Source organism: Lynx rufus, unplaced genomic scaffold, assembly GCF_022079265.1.
Source record: "Lynx rufus isolate CCGP_SWC_20201006 ecotype Redwood Valley unplaced genomic scaffold, mLynRuf1.p SCAF_12, whole genome shotgun sequence".
Lineage (NCBI taxonomy): Eukaryota > Metazoa > Chordata > Mammalia > Carnivora > Felidae > Lynx > Lynx rufus.
Genome location: NW_025814826.1, coordinates 17607784 through 17631308, shown reverse-complemented (window position 1 = coordinate 17631308; position 23525 = coordinate 17607784). Strand labels below are relative to the sequence as shown.

Below are 23525 nucleotides of genomic sequence, written 5' to 3'. Positions count from 1 at the left end.
TTATGTTGCATATTCAAACAAATACAATAAACCTCATTTTAAAAACGTAAGGCACATAAAAGTCTCTGTCCAAGGTCTATATTATTTTTTAAATTCCTGTTGGCTAATAAAGATATTCCCACTACAGAACTGGAGCTATCTAGAAATGCACATGATAAACTTTTTGCATGCAGGATACCTGAAATATTATTATATCTTACCTCATGACACAATTGAACAGTCTCAAATCAAATGTTTGTATGTGAATAACGATTATAACTATTGTTGTTATTTGCAAAACCTTAATCAGCTTATCCACATATGTACAGTCAGGTCCCCAAATGTTAATTATATAAAATCTAAAGGAAGAATAGTATCTACCTGCATCTGTGTTCCATTTCTTTAAAGGGAGATTTGGCATTTTTAGTCCTCCTTCCATGAGTCATGTTGCTACTTGCAAAGGCCAATGTTATACAGTGCTGAAGACCATGGATGGATACTGCTCGTATGGCACCTGAATCCAGCCATCCTGATCCATAGCATAACACCTGAATATATCTGTCAACCCCTGCAAGATGATGCAGCCCTTGATGAAGTCATCAAGGGCCCCCATACTTGTATGTCACGCTTGTGGATGAAGATGTCGTGAAACTGGTCAGAGGGCCCATACACTGAAAGTGCTTGCTTGAGCTCTTTCTTGTCAACCATCCTAGAGTGGTCCCTGGCCGTAAGTGTGGAAGACATTCTGCCAGTCTGTGATGTATTTCCAGATAACAGTGAACTCGCTGAAGGTCACACCAGCCTTGTTCTCTGGTCAAACAGAGATATCATTGACCTGACAGTCACTGAATTCAGTGGAGTCCATGTGCCATTGGATAGTGCTTGCTGAAGTTCATTGTCCAGTATCAGTTGGCTCCTATCTTTGTCAACCCTCTGGGAACCCTCTGGGAAAGCTCTGATCTGTCAGCACTACACCTCTGGCAGGGCGGGACGGAAGGACAGCAAGGGTAGGCGGTCATGGACCCAGGCATGGTTGGGATGAGACACAGGAGAAATTTTACATATTTTAAATACTAACCCTGTATTGGACATATCATTTGAAGGCAAATGCCTTCTCCCATTCAGTAAGTTGCCTTTTTGTTTTGTTGATGGTTTCCTCTGCTGTGCAGAAGCTTTTTTATTTTGGTGTAGTCCTGATAGTTTATTTTTGCTTTTGCTTCCCTTGCTTCAGGAGACATGTCTAGAAAAATGTTGCCACTGCCAATGTCAGAGAAATTACTGCCTGTGCTCTCTTCTAGGATTTTTATGGTCTTAGGTCTCACATTTAGGTATTTGATCCATTTTGAGTTTATTTTTGTGTATAGTATAAGAAAGTAGTCCACTTTAATTCTTTTGCATGTAGCTGTCCAGTTTTCCCAACACCATTTGTTGAAGAGACTGCCTTTTTCCCATTACATATTTTTGCCTCCTTTATCAAAGATTGACCATAAAATCGTGGGTTTATTTCTGGGCTCCCAATTCTGTCCCGTTGATCTATGATACCTGTTTTTGTGCCAGTATCATTCTATTTTGATTACTACAACTTTGAAGTATATCTTGAGATCTGAGATTATGATAACTCCAGTTCTGTTCTTCTTTTTCTTTTCCTTTTTTTTTTTAAGACACGTGTACTTATTAAGTGCTTCAGCTTGTCACATTCTTTTTTTAAAAAACTGTTTATTTATGTTTGAGAGAGAGAAAGAGTGCATGCTCACAAGTGGGGGAGGTGTAGAGAGAGAGGGAGACACAGAATCCGAAGCAGGCTCAGGCTCCAAGCTGTCAGCACAGAGCCTGGCACCGGGCTTGAACTCAACAAACTGTGAGATCACGACCCAAGCTGAAGTCAGACACTTAAACTACTGAGCCACCCAGGTGCCCCTTGTTCTTCTTTTTCAAGGTTGCTTTGATTATTTGGGGTCTTTGTGGTTCCACACAAATTTTAGGATTATTTGTTCTAGCTCTATGAAAGCTGCTGTTGGTATTTTGACAGGGATCGCATTAAATCTGTAGATTTCTTTGGGTAGTAGGGACATTTTAACAATATTTGTTCTCTCAATTCATGAGCATGGGGTATCTTTCCATTTATTTGGGTCCTCTTCAATTTCTTTCATTAACGTTTTATGGTTTTTAAAGTTTGGGTTTTTCATCTCCTTGGTTAAGTTTATTTCCGGGTATTTTCAGTGCAATTGTAAATGGGATTATTTTCTTTTTTTTTAAGTTTATTTGTTTATTTTGAGAGAGAGAGAGAGAAGAGGCAGAAGGGGAGGGAAAGGGAATCCCAAGCAGGCTCCATGCTATCAGTGCATATCCCAACACAGGGCTTTATCTTACAAACAATGAGATCATGACCTGAGCCAAAATCAAGAGTTGGACGCTTAACCACCTGAGTCACCCAGGCACCCCAGGGTTATTTTCTTAATTTCTCTTTTTGCTACTTCAGTATTAGTATACAGAAATGCAACAATTTTTGTGTATTGATTTTGTATCCTGCAACCTTACTGAATTCGTTTATCAGTTCTACCAGTTTTTTGGTGGGGTCTTTAGGGTTTTCTATATATAGCATCATGTCATCTGCAGATAGTGACAGTTTTACTTCTCTCTTACCAGTTAGGATGTCTTTTATTTCTTTTTCTTGTCTGCTGTGGGTAGAACTTCTAGTACTATGTTGAGTAACAGTAGTGAGAGTAGACATCCTTGTCTGGTTCCTGATCTCTGTTATAGTTGATCTATTTCCTCTGATTTTTCTTTTTTTTTTAATTATTTATTTATTTTGAGGGGGGAGAGGGGCAGAGAAAGAGAGAGACAGAGAATCCCAAGCAGACTCTGCATAATGAGCATGCAGAGTGCGATGTGGGGCTCAAACTCAAGAAACTAAGATCATGACTTGAGCCCAAATCAAGAGTTGGACGCTTAACTGACTGAGCCATACAGGCACCCCTGCTTTTTGTTTTTAAAATCTTTTCTCTGCTTCTCATATTCGCATGTCCTCAGTTTCTTCTTTCTTACTGGTAATGTTCCTACTCATAGCTAACAACAAACCTCACCAATTTTTTATCAATTTTTGTTTTGTTCATCTGTTTATGTGTTTATTATTTCTACTGGCACATACTATAATTTTTATGATTATGATTATTACTGAAGTATGTGGTTAAATTTGACCATATACTGGTTATTAAAGTTAAAATTATTTGGAGAATTAGTATGAACCATATGGTGATGATGGTTTCCTCCACTGAGAGTGTCATGGGTAGAACTATGTCCACCAAAAGTTAACATGCTGAAATTCTAACCCTCCATACTTCAGAATGTTAACTTACTTGGAAATAGGGTTATTGCAGATGTCATTAGTTAAGATGAGGTCATCTGGAATAGGATGGACCCCTAATACAATGTGACTGATGCCCTTAAAAGAGAAATTTGGATATAGATATGCACATAGGGGGAATGTCATGGAACGAGTGGAGTTATGTTATCACAATCAAGGAAGTACCAGAAGCTAGGAGAGAGGTCTTCCCTAGAACTTTCACAGAGAGCATGACTCTGTCAACACCTTGATCTCAGAACTCTGGCTTCACAAAGTATGAGACAGCAAGTTTCTATTGTTTAAGTCACCTAGTTTGTGGCAGCTTGTTTGACCTCATTGTGGGAGCTTCAGGATAAGAAAGTGTACTGCTTGCACTCTGGGTGGGGATAAAGAAACCCATGCCTTTGGTTGATGAGTATACCTTAGGCTTAGGAGCTGGTCCTCACAGGGTCATTTAGAATCTCTCTAGTGCTCCTCAACCACCTGGTAGATGGAGACAGTTCTTGACGCAGTGGTCAAAAACAATAGAGTTCAAGGGCAGCATAGAGTTCCCAACTCTATGATTTAGCACTGATTTTCTGTTAAACTCTAGAGTTAGCACTGATTTTCTGTTCTATGTACTGTCATATTTTACATATCTGTGTTTACAAACTCAGGGCATTGGTGAGTGACTCTTTCCCCTTCACTACTCAGTCTAAAATACGCTTTCACAAAGATGCCTGGATACATTTATAGTTTAGTGAGCCAAATAGCTTTGTTTTCTAAAGGTAGGTCAACTGAAAGAAGAGTTCAATACACTCTTTCCAGCCAATTAAATATTTTTGAAAATAGCTCTTTAGTTAGGCAGTTTAACCTAAATTTTCAGAGAAATAGTGAGTAAGCTTAAAAGCAGATTAATAAAGCAAATAAACCATTCATTATAATTAAAGACTTTATTGATTGAAACTTGACTTATATTGTTAACTTAATTATAGATTTTATTGTGGCTTGAGCATAATGTTTTCTCAAATTGTTCTGACTTTCCCTAGTCATCAGGCTAACTTCTAGACTGCTTTTTTCCACCTTGCATGCATCAATACCAGATCTTGAATTAAAAGCAAAAATAGGGGCGCCTGGGTGGCGCAGTCGGTTAAGCATCCGACTTCAGCCAGGTCACGATCTCGCAGTCCGTGAGTTCGGGCCCCGCGTCCGGCTCTGGGCTGATGGCTCGGAGCCTGGAGCCTGTTTCCGATTCTGTGTCTCCCTCTCTCTCTGCCCCTCCGCCGTTCATGCTCTGTCTCTCTCTGTCCCAAAAATAAATAAACGTTGAAAAAAAAAAAATTAAAAAAAAAAAAATAAATAAAAGCAAAAATAATGGTGATTGTTTATATCTATAGAATGCCTTCCCGTACACAAGGCACTTTATATAACAGAAGCTTTCCTAAACCACTTTCACATATACAGTCTACTAGATGAAGAAAACTTTTCATTTATTTCTGGGCACACTGAGGACCAGGGACTAGTAGGCCCCTTGTCAGCAACCTGGTCACCTTTGTGCCCCACAGTGGAGGAATTTGTACCAAGTTCTCGTGCCCTCAAAACTGTTTAAGTGAGGAGTACTTGTTATTGTAATTGTATGATTTAGATAAATGTTTTATAAATCAGTGACATAGGAGTGCAAAAAAGAGAATTGTGTCTATAAAATCTAAATCTTCAGAAGGACCACAAAAGACAAATCACATCAAAAATCAATCTGAGGTGTGCCCGGGTGGCTCAGTTGGTTAAGCATCCGACTTCAGTTCAGGTCATGGTCTCACAGGTCATGAGTTCGAGCCCTGCATCAGGCTCTGTGCTGACAGCTCAGAGCCTGGAGCTTGCTTTCAGATTCTGTGACTCCTGCTCTCTTTGCCCCTCCCCTGCTCACACACACACACACACACTCTCTCTCTCAATAATAAATAAAAAACATTAAAAATTTTTTAAAAATCAACTTGAAATTGGTTGTGGAACAGACATCATAAAAAAAATTGAGAGACAAATCTGGAAGAATTCTTCCCAGGTCGCTTTTCAAATGCTTTAAATTGTTACTTTAACTTTAAAGACACACAATAGAAATCATAGACAATACACTTTATGAATGTTTCACCAAGGAAAGAAGATTCATCTTCAATGACACAGCCAGGCTATGGTTGGCAGAATAATATTCCCACCCCTATCATCAAAGTTATCCACATCCTAATCCTCCAACCCTGTGAGTATGTTACCTCATATGGCCAAAGGGGGTCTTCCAGATGTGATTAAATTAAGGATCTTGAGATGGAGAGATTATCCTGGTTTATCCAGTTTAATCCAATGTAATCCCAATGGTCCTTGTAAGTGGAAGAGAGATAGTAGAGTCACAGTCCGAGAAGGAGATGTAATGAGGGAAACAGAGGCTGGAGGGGTGATTGCTGGCTTTGAAGCTGGGAAGGTACCATGAGCCAAGGAATGTGAGGGACCTCTAGAAGCTGGAGAAGGCAAGGAACAGATTCTTCCCTGCAGCCCCCATGGGAGGCTTCCCTGTAGCCCTGCAGCCCTACGGACACCTTGCTTTTAGCCCAGTGAGATCCATTTTGGACTTCTGACCTCCGGAATTAGAAGAACAATTTTTTATCCTTTTAAGCCACTGTGCTTGTGGTAACTTGTTACAGCAGCAATAAGAAATTAATTCACATAATTTTTTGATAATTGTTTATCCACATATGTATAATAAGTGTACATTCATGTTTGAAATTAAAATTAAATCATTATAGTGTGTACGTATCACTTTTTAACAATTTCCAATTTACCCAACTTTTTGGTTAATTGACCAACCACAGGCTCCAATTTTTTTTTTTTTTTGAGTGACAGGACTATTATTCTATGTGGTAACTCATTTTATCCACAATTTTGTGAAGTCCATATCACAATTGCTTTCAAAGTTCTAGTTTTGTCTTTGTCTCTGGCTTTCTGATTGGGGTGGAGGAAGTCATTTAATTTTCTTATTTTCATTTATGAAAACTGGGGGCTTGGACTTTTACACTCAAACAGTGTATGATTTAAAAACTTTCATCAAATAATCTCACTTATCTTCTCTCACCTGTTTAATTTGTAGCTGAAACCCTTGGGTTTATCTGTGCTTTAGCTCTGATTTAACTTGAAATTAAAGTCCGTGTGCTTCACAGCTGCTGGCTGCCCTTAACCAGGGACTTACAACTGAAATGTTTGAAGAACAGTGGAGTCAAGAGACCAGGATTTCAGATCTGATTGACACTAACTAGCTGGGTGTCCTTTGACAAATCTTTTAATCTCTCTGGGCCTTAGTTTTCTCATTTATAAATTATGAAGTTGGAGTCAATAATTTTTAAAGTCTTTTTTAGCTTTACAATTCTATGACTCCATAATTTAATTCTAGAAAAATTTAGCTGTAAGAAATGCTAAATTTGTCATCAAGGTGGGAAGAAAAATATTACGGTTTGTAGGATATGCATGCATGTTCCTGTATATTCCTATGAATATCTTTTCCAAGAAGTTGAAAACATGTATTTACATTCTGTAATTTACCTAATTCCCCCCCCCCTTATCATACAAACCTAAAAACTACATTTAGAAACAAATGCCTTTTTGTTGGAATGACCTTGTCTTAGCCATGGATACATGCTGCAAGACACAGCAAGTTCCCACTCGGTTATGGACATTGAGCTCAGTACTAGAAAAGCTCCAACATGTCACATAGGAGGAATCAGACTTCAAGACAGATCCATTCTAGTATTACCTGGTAAGTGCTGTCACAGAAGGTAGTACAAAATGCAGAATATGGGCAAGAGAAGAAGTGGTTAATCTCGTCTGTAGTAGTGACAAAAAAGGTTTTTGCACCTTTTTGAACAAAGGCTTTTTGACCCACAAGATGCATCCTGAAGGTTCTAAAAAATAAAAAGCAAGCTTGGGGGTTGGGAGAGTATTTCAGTCATAGAAAATAGCCTGTTCCAAATGCAGGGGTGTGAAAGGCATGGCATAATTGGAAAAAAAGGTGAAAATTTCATCATGTTTAAATAGAGAGCAAGTGTGATAAAGGACTGGGAAAGTGCATAGAAGATAAGACAGAAAAAGTGCAAGCTGTTTTCTACCAAGCTAGAGGTGACAAGAAATCAGCAAGTGTCTTCCTGGTGAAATGACATGATCAGGTGTTATTTATAAAGGGATAATTCTAGGGACGCCTGGTGTCTTGGTCGGTTAAGTGTCTGACTTTGGCTCAGATCATGATCTCACCGTTCATGAGTTCGAGCCCTGCGTCAGGCTCTGTGCTGACAGCTCAGAGCCTGGAGCCTGCTTCAGGTTCTGTGTCTCCCTCTCTCTCTGCCCCTCCCCTGCTCACACTCTGTCTCTCTCTGTCTCAAAAATAAATAGTAAACATTAAACAATTTAAAAAAAATAAAGGGATAATTCTAGCAGGTATTGGGCAGGTGCAGACTCAGTGCGGGAGGCTTTGTAGAAGGAAAGGGGAGAGGAAGCTTTAAGAGATAGTGAACATTGAATTAAAGCAATGCTAGCAGCCATTTCAGAAAAAGAAGCCATTGGCTTTTATAAACGGGTATTCTTTCCCAAAGCACTGCCCCCTACCCCAGCAAGGGCTTTCAGGTCACAGACCAAGTCTTAGTTTATTCTCCAGAACGGTACCTGAAGACTATTTTACAATACAGAGCTCCTGACCATCAACACCGATAACACAAAACACATGTATTTTAAAAACACATGTAAACAGAATTTACAAGGATCAATGGATTATAAAGTGGTTTCTTATTCCCTCTCAAGGCTATGAATACATTGTGAAATCTAGGGCAGTTAAATACTGTATTTAAATTCGGATATGGTATTTACATATGTTACTTATTCTTTTTATAAAGATATGCCCTAGCGAAATTTAATCAGCCTTTGCAAGTTTATACACTGTGTCTGTTGGAAAAATATTTTAAATTAAGCTGTTGCTTTAACCTGACTAGATTGTCCAACCGACCTTACTGGCAAAGGGGTGTATTAGAATCAGGTTTCACTACGAGTGGCAGAAAATTCAAGTAACAATGGCTAAAGCGGATGGAATTTCGTCTCCTACATAAATAAATATGGTACGCTAACACAAAGCTGGGAGTAGATAGAGCGGTCATCAGAAACTGACGCTCCTTGTGTCTTGCTGCTCTGTCATCCTTAGTCCATGACGACCACTACATGATTCAAGATAGCTGCTAGTGCTCCAACTATCATTTTCTCCTTTACCAGTAGGAAGGAGGAAAGAATGTAGACAAATGGACCTCTTGAAGGACTTCTCAGATCTCATGCGTGTAGCAAGGTTGGTGAAAAATATAATCATTATTCTAGATTGCATCGTTTTGACTAAAAATTGGAGAGTCTGTAAGGGAGATGAGACAATATGTATTAAAAGGTAACTAGCAGTCTCTGCTGGAAAGGGACATAGGACCGAGTGTGAAAAGAAAGCAGGGTCAAAATTAATTGCTTTAGTAATCCAAATGATCATTTGGTGACCAGTTCCATAATTACAAAAAAAAAAAAAAATTCTTGGTAGTTTGGATACAAACTGCCTAGGAGATACATCAGCTGGGAGATTGGGAACTGAATGGTTTAACTGTTCCAACTTTCTCATCTTGCTTATATATATGGCATATATTTTTCTAAAAAAATGACAGTGGGTTGGTATGGCAGTTTGTCTCCAAGATGGCTGCCATAAATTCCTTCCTTCTATATATATATACAGATGGAGAACTCTTAAATTATTTGTGTTCTTTGGGGAAAAGAGAGATGATTGGTGATTTATATTCTTTTGGTGTTAAATATTTTATATTATTACATCACCTAACACCCTTGCCAACACTCACTCACCAACCACCACCCTCCGTGGCACCCCTCCTTCTTCTAGACCGATGAACATCATGCCCTGATGCTATCCCAGGTGCCTGGTGTCACCAAGCTCTGCTCACTTCAAAGGACAATTGCTGTTCCAACACCATTTTCTTCCACTTCATACTCTCTGTTTCCCCCCTGGGGAAAAACCAAACATCTTATAAATAAACTGGCAATTCTGGATAAAGAAGTACTCATGTTTGATTGGTTATATCTCTCTCTCTCAGGTCATGTGTAAGCTTGTGCCTAGGCTTGTGCCCACCAGAAAGGTGTAGTGACTCAAATCAGAGACTGGGGAGGCTGGTTATGGGACATGACTTTGGAGTGTCAGGGCCTCATAGTGCCCTTAAATAGTTTTTCATGAGGTAAGGTGGGGGTCACTTTCCTGCTTGAACATAGCGCTGGCACATATGTAACACCCTACAGATTAGGTAAGCGCTATTAGAATTTTCAAATGGGGAAGAAAAGTAAAACATTAAAATGAGAATTGTAGGTGTGGCAGTTTGTCTTCCAGATGGCTGCTGCCATCAATTCCTTCCCTCCCTGTAGGATCAAACCATCCCTTCATGGAGGGGTGGAGTCTGTTCCTCCCTCCCCATTGGATCTAGGCTGGACTTAGGGACCTGCTTGATCACTGAATGAAACCTGGCAGGTTCTACCTGGGCCTTGGGAATGCTTGCTTTTGAAAGGCTTATTAGGAGGAGAACAGATGTAAAAAGTGTGACTGTCCTGTGACCACCATGCTGTGAAAAGCCCAAGCTATGTGCAGAGGTCCTGGAGGAGGAGATTCTGGGTGGGGAATGAGGGACTGACTATGTGCATGAGGAAGCCTTCTTAGAAATGGATCCTCCAGACCACCCACCCCAGCTGAGACCACATGGATCAAGATAAACCATCCAGCCACACCCTTCTCACATTCCTAACCCACAAAATTGTTGAGTAAAATAAAATTAGTGTCTTAATCCCTTAAATTAATCCTTAAATCCCTAAGTGGCATAAATAGATAACTGAAAAAGTAGGTTAAAGAAAGAATATAATACGGGGAAAGGGGGGTGGAAGATAAGCAAGAGGTAAAATAAGGTTGAAGGATCCGAAAGAATGTAGAAAGCTGTGAAGTCTTTGGTATGAAGCTGAATTTCAATAAACGAGAAGGCCAGGTGATAGAGAGCCGGATCCACAAAGACAAAGTAGAAGAACTGTCTAAGAAAAGTACGTTAACATAAAGAAAGACACTCCCAAAAGGAAAATAAGAGTCTCAGGAAGAGGGAGAATTCGACTTGCATTGCAAAAAATCTGGTCATACTCACCCCAGAAGAATTGTGTAAAAACCAAAAATGTATAATATGAAAGGGAAGCTAGGAGAAAGAAAGAAAAATCTCATTGACACCAACGTTCACATTCGATAAGTAACGTCTATCTATTGAAGGTGCATATGTGCTAGAAGTTGGTGGTTTATAGGTGGAAGAGACATAATTCTTGCCTTCATAGAGCTCACAAACATATTACATCAAATTTTTGTCCTAAATGACAACACAGTAACCCCTCCCATTATGAAGAAATATTGGAACCTCTAGTTGGTAGAGAATAGTAACATTTCTGCATGGTTAATATGAAGCCATATCCTTAAGAAGACTGACCTATGAGGGAGCTGTAGAAAAGCCAAGCCTGGAAGCTAAATCCTGACAATTGGAATGATCCTAATACAGGGTCATGCCTTTTAGGAAACCTAAGTTAAAGTTTATTGGTAATTGATGATGAGAATTCAACATTGGATACTATCATAAGGAAGTTACTCAATGAGCTGAAGGGGAGCCTGGTATTACTTTTTTTAAAAAAGAGAAGAGAGGATTAAATAAGAAATACAGAAATGTGTCTTGATTCCTGTATTTCTGAAGGAATACAGGGCTCTGTATATCCTGTATATATCCTCTGTATATCCTGGGCTCTATCTTAAAAACCTTAGGATATCTCTTGTCAAGAATCTCATAGTAAATATTATAGTGTATTGCTAGGAGCGCAAAAGCTACCCAGACATACCTTCCTTCATTTAAAAACAAAATTGATTTGGATTTTCCCATTCACGGTTAAATTTACTGAAAGTGGGGTCTTTCCATTTTGCAATGTAATGGGGGAGTAGATTTTTTAAACAGTCAAGATTTACACCACCAGTAAAGAACAAAAAAAGATACAGTCTCTGATGCTCCTAATCATTTGGCAGTTTTAGCCAGTTTCTTGCAGTGACCATATTTTTGCTTCCCTGTAACTCAGCCTAATCTGTTTTACAAACTTTTGTTCACTCCCACCTTCCCCCCTTCACTCCACCCATGGCCAATGTCCCTTTACCTGTGGCATTTTACACTTGAGGAGAGCTGCTAACAGTTGACAACAAAAGGACCGCTAATCGCACCAATTAAGAGGTGTGAATGTCACCCGTTACCTACCAGCTTTGTTACTGAACATGTTAATTAGTAATTGTACAGGTGCAGACTTTTAAGTTTACAAGGTTAACACTGATGCACAGCTTTGTTTTGGCTGTTTGTTTAAATATTGAAAAATCATGGGTAAAGGGCTGGTCTGTGTTGAAGAATGAACAGATGTCATTGCTGTACTTTCTCAGACAGAAAATCTTTAGACCGACTTAAAGCAATAAAAGTGACCTTCCAAGAAGTGATTCTCTGTGGTCAGTCTATCAAAGAGTACGTGTTATTGGTTTTCTTGCCCCCCCGTGGAAGAGTGAGGAACTTGCCTTCACAGGACTGTGGAACTCTACTGGAATGTCATTTGAAGGCACTATACTAGAAGCATGTAGAGTTCATTAAGAGAAAATCCCCTAAAGGTGTTTTCAGTAAGCCCAAAGTTTCTATATATTGATCTTTCTGAAGGCTTTACTCATTCATTGAGTCAGTGTTATAGATATATCTTGTAGACTTCTTTTTTAAAAAGTTTTGACTAATAAAACACCTGGATGAGAGAATCTGTCTCAGAATCACATACCATCAGTTTGATAAGAACCAAGGGATCACCCTGACTAGCCTCTGATTAGGGAAAGTAACAGAAATTCATTTTACAGGGAGGAAAACTGAGGTCCTAGACATTACATGACTTGCCTGAGTCCATTAAACCAAGATTAACCTCAGTTTGCAGAGTGAGGTAGATATTTGGGAAGAGCTAACCTTCAATTGTTCTCTAGCAGAATGAGTAATTCCTGAGGAACTGGTAATTTTTAGCTTGTCCTCAAGCCTACTGAAATATCTTTGCTCTTTCCATGCATCTGTAAGAGCAACTGTTGTTTTCAGTCATTCAACGGGAAAGTGTGCGGTAAGGGCCTCTTCTATTTTTGTGGTAGACTCCACAACAAATAAAGAACGTCTCTCTGGCTCCTTGGAACCAAAACTGCAAGGTTTTGAGAACTGCTGTGCAATGGCAAAACTAGTTGATTGGTTTGGGACCAGTGCCCAGACCACATTTAAGGGAGTTGATCCAGGTCCTGGGTGACCAGGATCTCCTTGCCCCCTAGTGATGTGTCTCACTAGTTATCTGCCTTACATCGAGGGGGAAAGTGAAGGTATGAATAGCAGGATGTCCAGGCATATGGGCTGCCCTTCTCTGTGAACACAGGGCATAAATCTAACTTTTTATCCATGGTTAAACAAACGAACGCACTCCAAATTTTTAGCATGTGCCTGGCTCATTGTAAATGCTCAAGAAATGGTAGCCATTATTGTTAGCAGTTTATTAGCCTCCGGGGACATTTGCATCTTACATTTAATAACCATAAAAATAACTAACATTTGCATTGGACGTTAGCCTTTTCTTTTTCATGAAGCTGGGACTCTTTTCTTCCCTTCATTTTGCATTTAAAATTCAGTTTTAGGTTCTGGTTGTTTTGCAAAGACATGAAATGTATAATGTAGGAAACTGTAAAAATTTATGTCTTATAATTAAAAATCTATAATCCTGCCTCTCGAGGATAACTGTTATTAACACCTGGGTATGTTACTTTAAGCACTATATTCTATACATGCATAAACATTTAAAAAATTAAAGTGGGAATTGATTATGCAAGCTGGTTTAAAAGCTATATTTTCATTTATAGCTGTATTTAAAACATTTTTCTTTAAAAATATGTTTTTATTTCCATTGCAGTTTTTGTTAGCTGAATATTTCTTTGTGTGGCTTTTCCATAATTTAACAGATTTTCTATTTTTGCATATATTGTTTGTTTCTAATTTTTCATAACTATAAGATACTGTAATGAGTAATATCCTTGTGGCTAAGTTTCTTTAGATAAAATTAAAAAAACTTTTTTTAATGTTTTATTTGTTTTTGAGACAGAGACAGAGCATGAGCGGGGGAGGGCAGAGAGAGAGGGAGACACAGAATCTGAAGCAGGCTCCAGGCTCCGAGCTGTCAGCACAGAGCCTGACGCAGGGCTCGAACTCACAAACCGCGAGATCATGACCTGAGCTGGAGTCGGACGCCCAACCGACTGAGCCACCCAGGCGCCCCTAGATAAAATTTTAAATGTAGAATTTTTAGGTTAATATACACATATTAGTATCAATTGCTGCATAACAAATTATCTCAGACTTAGCTCAAAACAACACACTTTCATGAGCTCAGTTGCTATGGGTCAACAGTTTGGATGTGACTTAGCTAGTGTATCTTCAAGGCACCAGTGAAGGTGTCAGTCATCAGTGCGGGTTGTGGTCTCACCAGAGGCTGTGCTTGGAGTATCCACTTCCAAACTCACTCAGATTGTTGAAAGAATCCATTTCCTTACTGTTTTAGGACCAAAAGCCCCTGTTGGCTATAGGCTAGAGGATGCCTTCAGCTCCTAGAGATAGCTGAAAGTTCACTGCCATTTGGCCTCCTAACAGAGGCAGCCCCCAGCATGGCAGTTTGCTTCTTCAAGCCAACAAGAGAAACATACTCCAGCAAGACACATGTTAAAATCTTATGTAACATAATCATGTAATCACATGTATCCTCCCCCTCTTTTTTTTTCTGTATTCATTCTATTGGCTGGACATAAATTACAGGTCCCATGATCCTCTGGGGGAGGGCATGACATAAGGGCATGAACACCCAGAAGCAGGGTCATGGGGGTCATCCTATCTATTTGTCCACTATAGTACATGTTTAAAACTTTTGTTGAATATAACCAAACTGAAATATATCTGTATTAGCACAGAATTAGTGTGACCTTTTTTCTATCACACTGGTTAATTTCTATAGCATCATTAAAAAAAAAAGAAATTACCAATTTGATAGAAATTGTGATACATTTTTATTTGAATATATTTGTTTATAATTGAAAATAAATGTATAGTCCTATGTTCTTTGGTTATGTGTACATTTCTGTTTTGAGAATCGCCTTCCATGTCCCCTGGGTAGAATATTAACATTGTTTATTGTTATACCTGTTGCAAGTATTTTTCTCCCATATGTCTGTTGATCTTTGTTTTTTGGGGAGGGAATATTTAGGAATATGACTTATTGCATTGTAGTTAAATCAGACATTCTTTACCTTCTTGGTATTTCATTACCACCACATAGAGTGTTTTCCTGCCCCAGGATTACAGAAATATTCTAAAATATTAAAAACAAAATTGTAAGGTAATCTCATGATTATTTTTCATTTACATTTAATCTATCTGATATATGAAATAAATTCATTATTATTATTATTTATCACAAATGGTTGGTAAATTTCTAGAAGCTTATAAAAGACTAAAAATCCCAAAGGACCTTGGGATTTTTAACCATGTTTAACCAAAGTTGAATGTTTAACCGACTGAGCACCCAGGCGCCCCTCTCCCCTCCTTCCTCTTAACAACAAAACCTCTTGAGTTGTAGCAGAATTCATGAACAACCATTTATAGTCTACATTTCCCAACTTCCCTTGCAGCCATTCATGGCCATATGACTAAGATTAGGCCAAGGGATGTGAGTGAAAGTTATGTGTACAATTTCCTGCTTACATACTTAAGGAGACTTTTTCTTGATGCTTTTTTCATTTTCTTTTGTGCCGGAACATGCATGTGCAAGAGATTCGCTTTGCCCATAAAGGCAAAGGCAACACTGTAGGGCTTTGGATCTCATTGTGCTGTCTCCAAACCATCAGCATAAACATCCCATGAGAACTTGTTAGAAATGCATGTTTTTTTAATGTTCATTTTTGAGAGACAGAGTGTGAGCGGGGGAGGGGCAGAAAGACAGGAAAACACAGAATCTGAAGCAGGCTCCAGGCTCTGAGCTCTCAGCACAGAGCCCGACGTGGGGCTCGAACTCATGAACCGAGAAATCATGACCTGAGCCGAAGTTGGACACTTAACTGACTGAGCCACCCAGGAGCCCCAGAAGTGCAGATTCTTGGGTCAAACCTTTACCTAATGAATCAGAAACTCAGGTGGGCTCAGAAAGCCCTCCAGGTGATTCTGATGTCCTAAAGCAGGGACTGACAAACTATGGCCTGTGGGCCAAAATCACTGGGGCAGCCTGATTTGGTACAGCTGGTGAGCTAAGAATGGTTTCCATATTTTTGAAGAGTTGCCACGAGAAGAGCGACAAATAAAAACAAGGAATCTTTAATTGAACTACATGTGGGCTGCAAAAACTATGATATTTACTCTGTGGTCCTTTACAGAAAAATGTTACCAACCTCTACATGGAAGTGTCAGAACTACTGTCGGAGGAGCTGCTAAATCAATGAGATGGGAGGAACTTAGATTCAAATAATTTTGTGGAGTAGACTTGCTCGTCAGTATGGCCAGTTTATCTCAGGACTGCTAGGCAAAGGAAGAATTAGCTGTGTCCTAAGTGACCCACATGTATGTGGGGTCTCATTGTTACAGCAGCCAAGCCCATACCCTAACTAATGGTTATTTTACCATTTGTTTTTACCCTAACAGGTAAGAAGCTGCTAGGTAATACGCTGATCTCCCTTTCCACACCTGTTAGCCAGTGGTCTGCAATTTGTTTTTAGTCTCCCACATTACGTCTTTCCTAGTGGCTGTTTAAAGATTCAGATGTTAGGTTCACCTAACAATCTTCCACGTAACTTGAGCCCCAGAGGCTTCAGAAAAGTTCAAGGTCAAATTCAGTCTACCTGGCTGATGATACAAATGTTTTCTATTACGATAATTTCTTCAGAATAATCAGTAATCTCATAATCAGTAATCTTGTCTTTACATATCCTTATTCTGATATATTGGTTTAGAATGGTTGGTGTATATCAGCGGCTGAACAAACCGTCATGACCTGTTTTCTGGCTGATGCAAACAGATTCACCCTTGTAAAAAAATACACTGAGTGGCATTAGCTCTTAATAGATAGGATTTAATGGTAGTATCTGCAGCTGTCGGCTGTGGGATTTCTTTTTAAGAGCGCAGTTATGATTTAGGCCAGACACATAAGACTATTGCAATTAGGGAGGTAACTAAAAAGGTTTAAATGACCTTGTAGGGAGAGGGGTCTCTATTCCCAGCTGTGCTCCCAATGCCGGCTAAGCATCCTGTCTAGATCCCGAGATGGTGCAACACCCCAGCCTTGGAAAGCATATCAGAGGGGAAGGAAGGGAAAGGGTGGTTTGAACTACAAAGTTCAGTTGGCAAACACAGCTCTTCTCTGTCTCTCTGGAAATTTATAAGCCAGCTAGCAAGCAAGGTGGCAAAGCCGGATTTCCAGTGGGAGCAATGTGTCCCGAGGTGAGACACTGCACACAGAAACTGAGCTCAGGTTTGGGGCAATCGGTGAGTGAGTGGGCAGAAGAAGAGGGTTGGGTTTGCAGGGACAGGCAATGGCTTCGCAGCACTTCATAAGCGCAGTTGTGGCCACAGGCTCGCTCGTGTCATTTTGTACGCAGTAATGAAGCCTGACGAGAGGTCTCCTGCTTGCCGATAGCCGGCTGTTGTCCTAAAAATGCAAACCATCGCCTCAGGCCATGGAATCGGGAACAGGCAGAGGACAGAGGCTCCGGCTGGGCCTCCCACTGCTAGCTCTCCCTTCAGCACTCCCGACTTGGACAGAGAAAGCTGGTCTTTACCCTTGTACATAAGGACACAGAAGAAAGGGATTTTTTAAGGTGTCCCAGAGGCCGATGGTTTTAATCCAGACTTTTTGCTGAGCAGATATTAAAGATGGGGGAGGGGGGATGGCTACCACCAATCCTCACGTCCCCATGTGTTTTCTCATGCAAAATAAGCTTTTTGAACTTGAAAGCTGCATTTTCGCTTAGTTCCCCAGTGCCCCCCTCTCCCCCCTCCACCTCTATCCTCTTTGTTTTCTCTATAGAGTAGGCAAGTAAATCGGACCCTCCCTCAGCAAGTCTTTTAACGACGGCTCATTAATAATCGATGGGCCTGGCGAACACAGGGGTTCTCAGCTCCGGGGCGAGGCAGCCGCAGACCCCGCGCCACGTGGGAGACCCCGGCCTGGAGGAAGCCCCGGGCCGAGGCTGGCGCGGCGGGGCCGCTGATCTGGAGGCTGCGCCTAGACCCGCAGATCCACGGAAAGCAGGCCAGGTCCGGGGCTGCCTGCCTGGACCGAGCTTAGCGATGCAAACCGAGTCGTCCCTTTCCGCAGTGTTTGTTGTTTGTTTTTGTTTTGAAATGCTGCCTTCCTGCTTCCCCAGCAGCCTGCCGGTCCTAAGACTGCAAAGACTTCCTTGACTTGGGGAAAGGCAAATTTTGAGTGGTAACTTGTCCCCCATTGGCTCTGAGGGTCTTTGTTGCCCACTGCTCGTATTTCAGAAGCCCTCCTCCTCTCTTGTCAGTCTCCTTGGAAGCAAACCCTGAAGTTGGGGGAAAAAAAATGCATGCTGTTTCCTTGTGTTTTTAGGCATCTATTATTTCTATGGAATTCTTGACAGACAACAAAAGATTAAAAAAAAAAAACTGTCGATTTTTGCTGTCAAGGAAACAAGCTGTTCTCCCCATTTAAGGCTCCCTTGGTAAACCTGGTTAGAAACTTTATTAAGAATTGATGAATATAGTCAGTCTCTCACAGAAGTCACCTGGAGCTGTTTCTAGATCTCCACTATACGGAGAGCTTGATGAATCCCTGAAAGTGAATCCCGGCTGGATGAATGACCCTGGTTTTCTGAAAGGCCTGGTGGAAGGGGGCTGACCCAGGTGGGGCTTTCACGTGGTGGATGCCCTTGTGCTGCTCTAGAATAGGAACAAGAGCACTAGCCCCTCACACCTGTGTAGCGTTTCCTGGTTCAAGAGCCCTTTCAAAGGAACTATCAACTTTGCTCCCCTGTAACCCGGCGGGAAGGTAGAACATGCCGATCAGGTGGGGCACAAGGAAGTGACAGGGAGACCTCCAACTTGCTGCCCCCTTAGGGTTGCAAGTAATGGTAGCATGTAACCCCTTCTCTATATGTTTCCATCTTCCTTTGACACATTTTTCTCTTTATTCACCATTACGTATTTGTTAATTACTTTCCTTAAAATGCTACTTTCCAGGGAAATGAGGCAGGTATTCTGGGTCATTCTCCTTGCTGTGTTCATATCCCTATTGATTCTATCTCTTCTTGGTTAAGAGTCAATCGGTCCCACGAACCCCTGTGATTTCAGTAGGACTTAATGAACTTGAATTGTGACCACATTGGTAGGACTCTGTTTATGTTTACACAGTGGTTTTAACTTTGTTGTCTTAATAGACCCTGACAGCAGTAATTTGTATATCTGGACCCACAAAACGGAGGCCACCCCAGTAGCCCGGCCCATGTCACACATCTAAACCTAAGTCAGCCTGCACTTATGGGAAATATTTTGCTCTTGGGGAAACCTACCACCCACCAATCACAATTCTCCAACTCAGCTCTAGCTAGTTTAACTTACCCTAGAAAGTAGGCCCTCATGGGGTGCCTGGGTGTCTCAGTTGGTTGGGTATCCATGACTGATGACTGAGGTCATGATCACTCAGTGGGTTCAAGCCCTGAGTCGAGCTCTGTGCTGATAGCTCAGAGCCTGGAGCCTGCTTCGGATTCTGTATCTCCCTCTCTCTCTGCCCCTCCCCCACTCACATTCTGTCTCTCTGTCAAAAAATAAATAAACCTTTAAAAAAATAAATAAAAAAGAAAAAGAAAGTAGGCCCTGCTGGCTCTATAAGGAAATCCCCGGCCGCCTAGCCAATTCCGCCTTGTATCCGTGTTCTGCTTCTGATGCTCTTTGAAACTTGCTCTTGCCCAAAATCCCTCGAGAAGAGTGGCCCACTGTTTATGAGGCAATGTACTACTCCAATTCATTAATTATTTCCCCTTGGATAACGAGTATCAGACTTGTTATTAAATTGTATTACTTTTGTTATTTGACAACCTTCATAGCAATCCTGTGAAGTAGGGATTTTCAACATCCTTATCAGATGAGGCAGCTAACACTCAAGAAAGTTACGAATTTTCTCTTCCCCCTGTTGTCATGCTGCTACTTGCCTGGCAACTAGGGCATGTTCACAGATGTACAAAGCTTATCGTCTATTTGGGGGAAGCCTGTAAGCCAGCAGTTAAGCTGTGGTATGTACCCCCAGAATCATAATTCAAGGTAGAATTGTAGTCCTCTGAAAAGAATATGAGCTAAGTACTGTATCATTTCAGAGTAGGGAGAGATTCCTTTTAATGGAAGGAACATATAGAGTGGTTGGTCAAAGTCATGGTCCTTGGTATCACAGGGACTTGAGCTGAATCAGCTTCATTATTTGGTGGCTGTTGATATTGGACAAATTATTTAACCTAAGTTAATAATTAAAACTTAATCTAAGTTTTAGATTCCTCATCTGTAAAACTAAGTTTGTTATACTTACTGCATTTCCATGGGGATTAAATGAGATAATCCATGTAACTCATGGGGACTAGACAGAGTGAGGACTCAAAAAATGGTGGCAATTGTTGGAATACTCTGCATGCTTGGGATTTTGACAGCTAGAGATGGGGCAGATGATGACATTTCTGTCTTTCTTTTCTTTTCTTTTCCTTTTTTTTTCTTCCAAGTGTGATGGAAAGAATTTTAAGAAGGGGTAAGCAGGTTGTATTTACATTTTATATAAATCACTTTCTGACATTTTCTGCTTCATAGTCCTAAAATTGCACTGTGTGGTACAAGTCGCTTGCAAAGAAGGTAATTACCAAGATAGTTTACAATTTGACCAGTACATTACAAAGCACTATTACCTCTTCTCTACAACAGTTTCAATAGATATTGTTGTCTCCTATTAATAGAGGAGAAAATAGAAGCCCAAGAAGAAAAATAACTTGTTTCCGGTCACACTTTTAGTAGCCGGACCAGATTCCTTCCTTTTTCTGATTCTTGTTCACGACTTCTTTCCTTGAAACTATTCTATGTCTCTTTTGCCTAACATTTTCAGTATACTAGGCATTGCTTCAAGTACATTATACATTTTAAGTCAACTAACCTGTACTGCATTTCCTTGAAGTTGGTACTTTTGTTAACCTACAGGTAAGCGGGTGGGGACAGGGAAGGCAAGTGACTTGCCCAAGGTTTCTTAGCATGTGCTGGACCTCTGCTTGGCACTGTTCCCATGAAATTATGCATCCCCTGGTTGCGTGCTCCGTGACCTCCAGTTTCTCTTCTATGATTCCTTCCACCTTGTTCCAAACCGAATAAGAACCAGCCTGAGGTGAACAGGTCGTCAATAGGTGTCTGCGACACCGGGCAGCTCAGCTCTCAAGGAGACAACAGCCGCGAGTATTTGAATTGCTCTGTTGCACACTTTCCAGTCTCCCTGTGACCAGGAGAGACATGGCTTAGCAGAGAGGCTGCACAAGTGAAGGTGCTGGGGCAGCTGGGGTGGGGAGATCATGGGATTTGAAGTAAATAGAGCTGGGATGAAGACCAGTGCAGCCATGGGCACTTGCTCTTCCGGAACCCTAAGCAAATCATTGACATTTTGAGGGGGGTCTATGCTATGTCTGAATTGCTATGTCTGAAAAAAACTGGGAGTAATATGAGCATTTTCCCACCTGCCTCACACATTGTTCTCAGGATAAAATAAAGCAGTGTATGAATATGCAATGTGGAGACTCTACATTGTATATAAATAGGAAGCACCAAAGGCCTCCAACCATTTTTAATATCAAATAAAATCCTGATTTGTCTAGTTGTCTAGAATGATGAGTGGAAATAATTTGTTTCTGTAACTGAACCCAGATTAGATCTCTGGACACCACCCTTCTATTAACGCACCTTGATTTTTGAATCCATGGAATTATTTTCACTTCCACGTCTTTTAATGATTGCATCACATTCCTCATTTTAGGAGAGAATCTGAACCCACAGGTCTCATCAGCTTAACACCTTTGTCCAAAGAAAAAAGAGGGGACACTTTCCTGGTTTGTAACATTAACTGATAACTTTAGTCAATGTGGCCCTCTCACCAGGGTATAGGATATAGGATAAGGTCACATTCATTTTGTTATTCAAATTATAGTAGCTGTGTTCCATCCAGTTTCCTCTTTCCCCATGGGGTTCCATGAAAAAACCAAGACCCTTAGAAATTTACTCAGTCCAAAGAGCTTAGTCTCCATAGATACATCACTTGACAAAGGAAGAAACTAGAACATCTGGTCTAATGGCAGAAGAGCCCCTTTCTCTGCTGCTGTTGTTGCCATCCACAGCAAACCCTGCAAGTTGAGGAGCTGATATCCTGCCTATTGACAAGCTGCTCTGTCAAGATTGTAATGGGGTCACTGATGGTTTGTCAGCATGAGGATCCGGGAAGGGAGGAGAGCCCCTTCCTGCCCCAGGATTCCTGAGCCTCCGGGGTGAGAGCCCCACGTGAGCAGCAATTTCAGTCCTCACGCCCACAGCACTGCCCTGGGGCTGCAATAGTTCCAGAGCCACCATCAGAAGGGAGTTGAGCCTTGGCCACTTTGGGGGGCCTAGGACCAGTCCTTCTCTCCAGCAATCCTGGTACCAGGGTTTAGTCACCGCTTTGGGACTCTCCTTTCCTTCTAATGACTTTCCTCCTCAGGGTCCTTTTGTTTCTCCTGCAGCCTGGTGCAAGGGTTGTCAAACTACAGCCTGTGGGCCACATCAGCCTGCTGCTGTTTTTGTAAATAAAGTTTTATTGGAACACAGCTATGCTCATTTGCTTACATATCTTCTATGGCTGCTTTCATACCGAGGAGTGGAGGACCTATGGTGACACGCTGTGGCCTACAAAGCCTAAAATGTCCACCACCTGGCCCTTTGTGGAAAAAATGTGTTCAGACACCCGTGACCATCAAAAGTGTCATAGTGACATTGATTATGGCAGTAAAATGTTCTTCTACAAGGTTCTGTAGTCAAATAAATGGAAGGATGTAAATGAGTGCATGTGTGAGGGATAGCGCCAATCATCAAAGCAGCTACACTCCAGGTTCTTGTCAAACCACCATCGGCAATTCTTTTATACTCTGTCCCCAGCCGCAATGATTTTTCCCCCAGAACAAAGAAGATGAGCTCTAAGTTGATTTGAGATCTCCACTTCCAGAAATAGAAATAGGTACCAAGTTTTAAATAGAGAACAGCCTGACTCATCAGTATCCCAAACACACGCCCAGGGATAGGAAATGCTATCATAGGGAACAGCCAATGGCTTCTCAAAATAAATAAGTGCTCGTACTCGGAGTAGTAGTAGTCACGTCAGGTGCCTTTTGGACTACTAAAAGATAAAGAGACATGAAATCAAACTTTTTTGGAAGATTTTGTGAACGGTAATCTTCATATTGAAAAACATTCACGAGAAAAGCACTAGAGTCATGTTGACCCAACTAATTAAAAATGAGAAGATTCACAATGTAGTTGGCTTTTCCTCTCTTGCTTCATGAGCCTTGTTGTCCAACAGCCTGAGCTAAACATGCTGTGTCAATCTTCTCTTTTACATTTCCTGGGTGTTTTCTTCTGAGATTCTGCAACAACCCTGTCATTATTTTAAATATTTTTGCCTGTAAATTTCAGAATACTTGATCTGATTTTAATAGGATCCATGTGTGAAATCCTTTATTTTTTTTTTCATCTATCGTTCTGATTCTTTCTGCTCTTTAGTACAGCACAGCTTGGTAGCACTAGGTACGTCTTGTTGAAAGTATGTCCATAAATATGTCCCTTGCAGCATGGAACAGCTTGTTAAATTGGCAGTCCTCAGCAGTTTGCCTAGAAAAGTTTGCCTCACTTGCGATAGTCCAAATGTAGGGCAGAACACAGCGTAACTTTTTATCTAATTTTACCAATTGACATATTCTTCAAATTTTTAACTACCTCGTGTCTTTTCCTTACAGTGCCGACACCTG

General features: G+C 40.8%; 1 pseudogene; it reads right to left on the bottom strand.

Moving 5' to 3' along the window:
* Positions 1–448: 448 nt before the first annotated feature.
* Positions 449–17166, bottom strand: LOC124507528 (programmed cell death protein 6-like; annotated as a pseudogene).
* Positions 17167–23525: the final 6359 nt, after the last annotated feature.